The sequence below is a fragment of the Marmota marmota genome, unplaced genomic scaffold (genome assembly GCF_001458135.2).
Source record: "Marmota marmota marmota unplaced genomic scaffold, marMar, whole genome shotgun sequence".
In the NCBI taxonomy this organism is placed as follows: Eukaryota; Metazoa; Chordata; class Mammalia; order Rodentia; family Sciuridae; genus Marmota; species Marmota marmota.
Window position 1 is genome coordinate 8,222,468 of NW_025999853.1, and position 8,130 is coordinate 8,230,597.

Sequence of the window (8,130 nt, forward strand, 5' to 3'; positions counted from 1 at the left end):
AAGGGGGGGGGGGGGGTGACGAATAACTTGTGTACTTGATACAGCAGGAGAGGGAGCCGTTTATTGTAGGACAGGAGCAGTATTTATACATTCCACACAGCTTATCTAATTAGCATAAACTAGATACATCAGTCAACCAATAAGGAATCTCCACACTTAATGGCTCGCTTTTGTTACTTTTCAAACCACTCCCTCTGGCATTTTGCCAGGTACCATCCAGACTTGTTTACGAACTTTAACATTCCCCTGACAAAATGCCAGGTGTTATTTTGACTTATTTACAGACTCTAACACACAGGTTATTCTTACTAGTGTGTGTGAGTAATAGTTTGTCACAGGTAGGTTTTTGTCTCCACCATCACAATCAAGGTACAGAACAGTTCATAAGAATCCTTTATATTGTCTTCCCTCCTGATGCTGCCTTGTCCTCAGCACCTGGAGTATTTACTGTTCTCCATTTCTGTTTTTGTCACTTGAAAAAGTTCACTTAGATGGAATCATAGAGTATGTAATCTTTTGGGACTGATTGCCCCCCCCCCCCCCAATATAATCCCCACAATTTTTTTTTTTTTGTACCAGGGATTGAATACAGGGGCCCTTAACCACTGAGTCACATCCCCAGCCCTATTTTGTATTTTATTTAGAGACAGGGTCTTGCTGAGTTGCTTAGCGCCTTGCTTTTGCTGAGGCTGGCTTTGAACTCGCCATCCTCCTGCCTTAGCCTCCCAGCTGCAGGGATTAAAGGCGTGCTCCGCTGCGCCTGGCAGTCCCCTCAGTTTTGTCCAGGCGGTTGTGTGAACTGTGGCAATGACACACTCCTTGTTAATGCTGAATAGTAGTTCATGCTATGTGTGTACCACAGGTTAACCATTTGTTTAAGCACAATAAACTGTTTAACCATAGTTTGCTTGTCCAAAGGACACCTGACTTGCCCCCAGTCTGTGGCAGTATAAATAAAGCAATTGTAAATATAAATATAATTGTAAATATAAATTGTAAATATCATGTAGGGTTTTTTGTGTGAACATACATTTTTCATTTTTCTTAGTGCCCAAGAGTACAATTGCTGGGTTGAATAATAATTGCATCTTTAGTTTTTATAAGAACAAAGTTAGCTGCTTGCTGCCTGTGAGAACTGAAGAGGTCATGAAGCTGCGGTTTCTTCATCTGTGCTTGGGTTCTGGTGAGGAATAAATTAGTCCATCTGAGAAGGGTGTTCAGAGTAGTGCCTGCAGCTGAAGCATTGGATGATAAAGATGAGCATGGGACCAGAGTTTGGGCTCTGGTGTGATGATCCACGGGGGTGTTGGAGGGTGACAGCCTGAGTACTCTCTTCCCTAACAGTAGTTTCCTCAGCTACAGTAGGGAGGTTGAAGGGGGCGGGGTTTAGCTTGGGCTTGGCTCCCATCAGGTGCTCAGTGGAGAGTAGCTATTATTATTAAATATCTATTGGTCATAGATACAGATGGAGGTGGGTAATTTAGCTCTGGGTTCTAGTCTCCTTTGGCTCTGTGACCTTGAACCAGTGACTTAACCTCTCTTGGCTTTGGTTTCTCTGTAAAACAAGGCTACTGGATGAACACTAAGTTTCTTCAAGTGTTGCAGGTATGTTATGATGTACCTCATCCTCTCTTCAGGCCCCCAGCACCTGCACACAGGGCCATGAACTTGTTTTCCTTCTTTGTGCTGTCTGGGGCTGTACCATTCCTAGCCTCCTCCAGCTGAAGTCTGCGTGAACCTACGTGCCCCCGGCTTGAGTCCATTCACTTACCATTTATTTAGCAGCCAGCAGTGGGTTTAAAGGCTGTTGATTCACAGATGGGCGAGTCAGAGGGCCCCAGTGGCTGAGTACCTGCCTGGGCCCAGTGGTAGACCAGTGTTGGAAGGATGGTGAGTCTGTCAACAGATGAGTGACAGCCAGGGGCCTAGGTAGGGCCTGTGTCCTTCGAGATGCAGGGAATGCTTCCCTCTTCCTGAAGCTGACCCTTGAGTTGTGTCTTCAAGGAAGAAGAGGTCAGAAGGCATACTGATATTCATATCAAAATTCATATAGAAACATAGCAATTCTTTTTCCCCCCAAGTTACAAGAAGACAAAACAGTTTTATTTTCTTCCTTATTCTGACAATAGAAATTTATTTTCTGACTCTCTTTCTGGCCATCCCATCTCTTCCCCTAAGCCATAGCCCGTTCAGGTGTCTTCCTTTGGAGGGTTTCCAGAAGGAAGCCAGGCAGCCGAGGACCACTTTTTTCTTTTTGTTTTAACCCCTTCTCTCCCATTCTCCTGTTTACCCATTTAAAAAATTATTTTAAAATAACTTTATTTTTTTAGATTGTTCTGGATTTACAGATAAAATGTCTGGCTCCTGTAAACCCTGCGCCCACTTCCCCTGTTGTCTATCTCTCACTTTACTGTGGTGTGTGTGTTTGTGATCACTGCCAATATCGATACATTACCCATAGTTGATTCAGATTTTCTATATTTACTTGAGTGTCCTTTTTCTGTTCTAGGATCCCATCCAGGACTTCATTTAGTTATCATGTCTCCTTAGGCTCTTTGGACTAGTTAAGGACCTTTACAGTTTTAAGGAGAATTGGTCACACACTGTAAAAAAGTCCCTCAATTGGAATTTCTTCTAATTTTTTTTCTTTTTCTTTTTTTTTTCTTTTTTGGTACTAGAGATTGAACCCAGTGACACTCTACCACTGAGCCACATTCCCAGGCCTTTTTATTTTGAGACAAGGTCTCACTGAGCTGCCCAGGCTGGCCTTGAACTTGAGTTTCTCCTGCCTCAGCCTCCCAACTAGCTGGAATTACAGGCGTGTGCCACCATGCCTGGCTCCTGTTGATTTTACCTTGAGACTTTCCTAAGTATCATGTTTGTGTAGTTAAAGATGTTTATGCATATTTCAGACTCAGCCCAAAAGAAAGGTTCTTTGTATTTTAGGAGAGGAAATTGCTTTTTAGCCTCTAGCAAAAGTGGTAGATGCTTCACTAGGACAGTGGTTTTCAGTGGCACACGGGATAGTTTTGTGACCCTCCTCACCCCAGAGGATTTTTTTAAAAATATTTTTTTAATTGTAGATGGACATAATACCTTTATTTATTTATTATTTTATGTGGTGCTGAGGATCGAACCTAGTGCCTCACACATGCCAGATGAGTGCTCTACCACTGAGCCCCCCCAGAGGATATTTGATGATGTCTGGAGACCTGGGGAACTTTTAATTTGTCACAACTGAGGGAGGGCTGTGTGTGCTGCCAGCCTCTGGTGGGTCGAGACCAGAGAAGCTGCTGAATATCCACTGTGTGTAGGAGAAAGTTCCATAACAGACTGATCTCCAAATGTCAATTTATCTTCAAATGTCATTTGGCTCCAAATGTCAACAGTGCCAAGGTTGAAGAACCCTGTTCTAAAGTGCAAGTTCTAAGAAATTGCTGGGTGCCTAAAATTTAAAGGGCTGAATATGTGTTCTCTTATGCTCTATGTGTGGTGATGGTTGTCCTCTTCCTCTGTCTCCTCCTCCTCCTCTTCACTATCACTATCACTACCACCAGCACCACCACCACCACCGGGGATTGAACCCATGGGCCCTCCACCACTAAGCCACATCACCAGCCCTTTTTAGTTTTTAATTTGAGACAAGGTCTCACTAGGTTGCTGAGGCTGGCCTTGAATTTGCAATCCTCCTGCTTCAGCCTTCTGAGTTGCTGGGATTACAGATGTGTGCTACTGCACTGGCACGTATATGTATTCTTGTAGTGTAATCCCAGGCCTTCCGTGTGTGCTCATTAGATACCTAGCCTGGCTGGGTACGTACAGAATGAAGCATCCCTGCTTCTCCAAGAGGGACTGCTCTGGTTTTATATTTGGATATATATATATATTTTTTAACTTTAGAAATAACCTCAGAGACTGGGCTCTTTAGATTATTTGGTTAATTGCCCGAGGCCATGGCATGTGGGAAAAAGTCTGACAATTAGTGTGGAGTTTTGGCTTTTTTAAGTATTGAAGGGGGCTGAAGGGTTTCAAAGTTCTGGGTTGAGAGTGTTTAATATTGAGTAAAAAATGTATACCTAGTGAGGACACAGTGACAAAAAGGCATCATATATAAAATAGGCATGACACGCAGGGGTAATAGTCATATAATATAATAAAAAATGGTAGTAAGCATAAATTTCTCAAGAACTGCAGTGAGTTAAAAAGGTACTCTTGGGATAATTTGAAAATTCAACCAGTTTTTTCACAGACTATATCCTACCATCTTCTGAGAAATGTAGTTAAAGAAAGCAGAAGCTATACACTAAAATTCCATTATAGTTGGTCTTCTCAGCACCAGCTTTAGTATAGTGACTCTTCAAGAGGGAGAATATAGATCATTTTAATCATGGAGCCACTTTTTGGGGGCACTAACTCTATTTTGAGGTTCTAAAGAATATACTTGGGAAGTTTTAATGCATCGACAAGAATGTATGGTAATGATGCTGAAATATGCTTCTGTGCCACAGGATAATGGAGTCAGCACCCTGTGAGAATCTGGAGAAGCTGTGTGTGCTCTCTCTAGAATAGACACATTTGCACTATCACACATCACACTTCCATGCACACACTGTTTTGCACATGATTTCAGGGGGACCTGGAGCATTTCTTTCTCCTGATGTCCCATGTCTCATGTTACCCTCTGTTACCCTGGAAGGATGAAGGACTGAGAGGTGCTGGCATGCTTGTGCAGGAAGAACTCGGCTGGAGACAGTCTTCGAGATTAAAAATTGCACCTAATATCGAGAAGCCTGCTCAGGCAGAATGTCAATCCATCCTTGACCTGACTGGCTGCCGAGGGTCATGGTTTTCTGAAACTGTTGTGGAGATGGCAGGGGGATTACTAGTTGAGATATAGAATTCATTTTCTTCTCTACACTATCCAGGATTTATGCCCTAGTGAAAGAGGAATCCAAGGGAGGTAAAATGTAAAAAGGAGATTCAATGATATTTTTGTTGTCACCCTTTGAAGCAAAGAAGAATTTTTAAAAAATCGAATGGTTCTCCAACTTGGTGACACATTGGGATAAGCTTGTTTAAAAATGAAGATTCCAAGACCCTGACCCTGGCAATCTGCTTCATAAGGTTTGGGGCAGGGCCCAGGAATCTGTGTTTTTATAAGCTGGATTTAGAAACTAATCCTTTATTGAACTCTTAAAAATATGTGGAAACATGTATCCTCTTCCCATCAAAAGTCCTCCTTAGAACTTTGCCTTCTAGCAGTATGGTAAGCTAGCTAGTCCAAAAACCTTTTTACATGCTGAAAAAAATCCAAAGGACCTTTTTTTAAGTGTCTAACTGAACTTTGAGATAGTGGAGAGAAATTCTAGGGATTAACAGTGAAGAGGGGGCTGAAGCCAGAATGGTGAGCAGGCCAGCAAGCTGCTGGCCTGGGGGTTGTGCTGGGCTTCCCGGGGTCTGCTGCTGGCAGGGAAAACTGGCCTTGGGCTCACTCACACATACTGTTTGAGATGCTCTTGTAAATTTGGTGGCTGTAGTAAAGTGTTTCCTTCCCTGCAGGGAGACAATAGGGACCTTTGTCTCTCTTGACTTTTTTCCTGTGTGTGATGCGTTTGTGGAAGTCTCCCATAGGTTCGAGATTGAATTTATTGTGCTGGTAGGGTGTTATAGTTTGTACAAGAGGGTGTCCCCCTGAAAGTTCCCGTGTCAATGCAGGAATGTTCCGAGATGAAATAATTGGATTTGAGATCTGTAAAAGAATCAGTTCATCCTAGTTTGAATGGACTAACTGAATGGTAACTGTGGGCAGGTGGGCTGTGGCTGGAGAAGGTGGGGTGTATCCTGGAAGGGGGCATCTTCTGCGTGTTCCCTTTCCCTTTTCTCCCTCTGCTTCCTGACTGCCTTGAGCAGAGCAGCTCTCCTCCACTGCTCTCTTCCGCCATGACTGCTGCCCACTTCAGGCTCAGAGCAGTGGAGTCTACTGGCCATGGGCTGAGACCTCTGAAGTTGTTGAGCCCAAAATTGAAGTTTTCTTCCTCTAGGTGGTTCTTGTCAGATACTTTGGTCACAGCAACAAAAAGCTGACTTAAAACATTTGGTTTAGTAACCCCAAACTGAGAATTTAACTAGAAGTGAGTGATAGTGACCTGGGACTCCTGGTAGAAACAAACACCAACTCCCTGGATGATGGAAATTCACGTGCCCAGGATTCTCAAGATTGACCAGAAATGAGCTCACAATCCAAAATTTAAAAATGCACAGATAAACCAGCATAAGTGAGAATCAGGTGGATTAGCAAACAGCAGAATTAGTATGAGTAAGTCTTCAGAAATTTGGGTTATCAGGTAAAGATTATATATAGTGGCATCTGATAATGTTTAAAACTGTTGGAGAAATAAAAGGTGAGATTGAAAATGTAAGCAGGAATTATGAGAACTACTAAGATTATCAGGCAGATTTTAAGAAAAATCAAATAGAATCTCTAAAATTTTTAATTTTTGAAATAAAAAAATCAGTGGAATGATTTTAACTGGAAGATTAGACAAATTGAAAGATGATAAATCTGAGAAAGTTGCCCAGCATTTAACAAAGAGATGGATATTAGGAAAGCAGTTTATTGAATAATAGAATGAGATGAGTAATGTGTAATTGGAGTTCCAGCAAAAGATAGAGAATTGGGAAAGGAATAATTGCTAAGACTTTTCTAGAACTAATGAAAGAATTCTCCGATTTTAGGAAACACAGTACATCTCAAACATGGTTAATAAGGAGTAATATATTAAAAAAACAAAGAAAATATCCTAGAAGCAGCCAGAAAGATCCAAAAGCACAATAGGGTTAGGGTTAGGGTTAGGGCAAGAATGTCTGTTCAAATTCTGACTTTATAACTTATAAGCTATGTGACTTCTATGGACCTCAGTTTTCTCCTTTGTAAAATGGGGATAATAATATTACCTATTTTCTAGGATTGTTAGATTTTAATGTGTTAATATATGTAGAGTTCTTAAAATAGTGCCTGGAATATAGCGAACCCAATGTAAGTGTCAACGGCTGTTATTATTACTGCTGCAAAGGAGTAGGAGACCACTGATAGCAGGCTTGTGAACTGCCCTAGTGGAAACTTCAAGACAGTAAATTACTTCTAAGTGTTGAGAGAAAAATGTCAAATTTAGAATCGTGTGCCCATCTAAATCATCATTTGAGAACGAAGAAATTTTTAGATAAAACCCAAAGTTTGCTACCAAAAGAAATCAATAAAGCAACTTCTGAACATCTTCAGGTTGAACATCTCTAACCTGAAGATCCCAAATCTGAAATGCTCCAAAATCTGAAACTTGTTGAGCTTGAACGCGAAGCTGCAAGTAGAAAATTCCATACCTGATTTCACGCAGTGGGTCACAGTCAAAACTCCTGCATACTACAAATAATGAATTAAATTATCTTCAACTGCTGTGTGTGAGGTGTACCTGAAACATAAGTGGATTTCATGTTTAGGCTTGGGTCCCATCCCCAAGACATTCATTATGATGTATGTGTTTACATTCTAAAATCTGAAAATGTCCTGGTCCCAAGTATTTCAGATAAGGGATTCTCAACCTATATGTGTGTTTGGGGGCAGGGGGTAGAGGTTATCCCAAATCAGCATCTAAAATGCAGAAGAAAATGGAGAAGAAATAAATTGTTAGATATGGAATAAATCTAAACAAATGTTGACAACACAGAGAAATCAGGCCAAAACAGGGCAGATAAAAGGAACAACAGAAGCAAGAAATAGCACAAAATATCCCAGTGAAATAATTGAAGATCTCAGTAATCATGGTAAGCTTAGATGAAGATGGACTGACAGAGCAGATACAGGAAACCAAGTCCAGCTGGATGCTGCTTATAAGAAATACATCCTAGAACAAAGAGGTAGAAAGGTTGGGATTAATAGAATGGGAAATGCCAATCAAAGGGAACCAGTGAGTGAGCAGTATCCAACAACTATTGAAATGGTATTAGAAAAAGGAAATACTGTTAACTACAGGAAGCAGGAAGCTTTGCAAACTACAGTTCATGGGCCAATTCTAGCCTGCTGTCTCTGTTTGCATATGCAGCTTTTTTTTTGAACTATAGCTACCCCCCCCCCCC